Source organism: Centroberyx affinis, unplaced genomic scaffold (assembly GCF_046629955.1).
Source record: "Centroberyx affinis isolate AG114_WGS23_722 - 3 ecotype Tasmania unplaced genomic scaffold, CSIRO-AGI_Caff_v1 ptg002788l_1, whole genome shotgun sequence".
Classification (NCBI taxonomy): domain Eukaryota; kingdom Metazoa; phylum Chordata; class Actinopteri; order Beryciformes; family Berycidae; genus Centroberyx; species Centroberyx affinis.
The window spans coordinates 21,560-22,833 of NW_027280939.1; positions in this window are offsets into that span (position 1 = coordinate 21,560).

Consider the following 1,274-nt stretch of genomic DNA (forward strand, 5'->3'; position numbering starts at 1 on the left):
GCCTCGTTGTCTTAATTTTTTAAATATTCAAATTTGGGGGGGGGGGGGGGAAATGAAATATTCTGACACCTGGCCCCATCAAGCAAAATGTTGCAAAGATAATAATATCTATATATAACTCTATTACTTTTCATACAGAAATGTAGCCTAAAGTGCTTCACATAATGATTTAGAGTTAAACATAAATACTTAACAAGCAGTAAAATAGTTGCTGCAAAATAAAAGAGTAAAACAAGATAAAACTGGAAGGAAAAAAGGAATATGAACATAAAAATCCTTTGTACCAAGCAATTGCACTGTGTACTAATAGTATGCATGAGGTAAATCTGTCAGATAACATTCCTGATACACACCAGCAACACCAGATTCTGATTCATACCAATGAGCGTTGTAATGTAGGAGTTTTATGTGCCATGGTGTTGCTAGAAACGTGTATGAACTTATCTACTGTGTAATGATAGTATCAAATATTGTTGTGCTTCATGGCTGATTTCTTGAGCCGTTTGTGTCCTTTATTTTTTATTTTTTTTTATAGGTGTTTTTAAGTAGGGCAGGTGTATGAACATTGCATGCAGGTTGTGCATTTGTGTGCATCGTTGAAAGTATTCAGATTAATGGATCTCAGAGTCAAACGGACCCCTTCAGCAGAGTTCATGAACTGAACTGAGATGGCATGGTAAATTCCAGTTCAGTTCCTGGAGTTGGAGTGTGAATGTCTCCCAGCTGTAAGGAAACAGAACTGGAATCGAATTGGAATGACAGGAGACAGAATTTTATTCCATTAAATTCCATGAAATTCCACTTCTAAGAGAGGTTGTCTCGACTTGCTAAACATAAATCAAACATTATGAATCAAATAAAAGACAGTCAAACAAATCAAATACATTCAATCATAATATATGCATTATGTTCTCAAATAGCCTACCACCTGGAAGGTCCCTTTAACTTTTTATGATATTCAGTATTTATAATAACACTATGTGTAATTTCAGATATGTGGTTAGAAAAAACAAACAAGAAAACATGGAATTTCACATAATTTCATTGCATTAAATTCAACTTCCTGAAATTCAAATTCAGTTTCCTGTAGTTTTTTTTTCAAATTTCAATTTCAGTTGAACTGGAATTGATGAGTTCATTCATGATTTGACCCCGACCCACCTGTCAGGCCGTGCGGTCCGCAGCGCCTCCTGTCGGCGAGCTGCCGCACTACAGTCTTTGTCTGGACCGCCTTCCTCCTACACACAGACTACTCTTCCTGGTTTGAAGTGGAT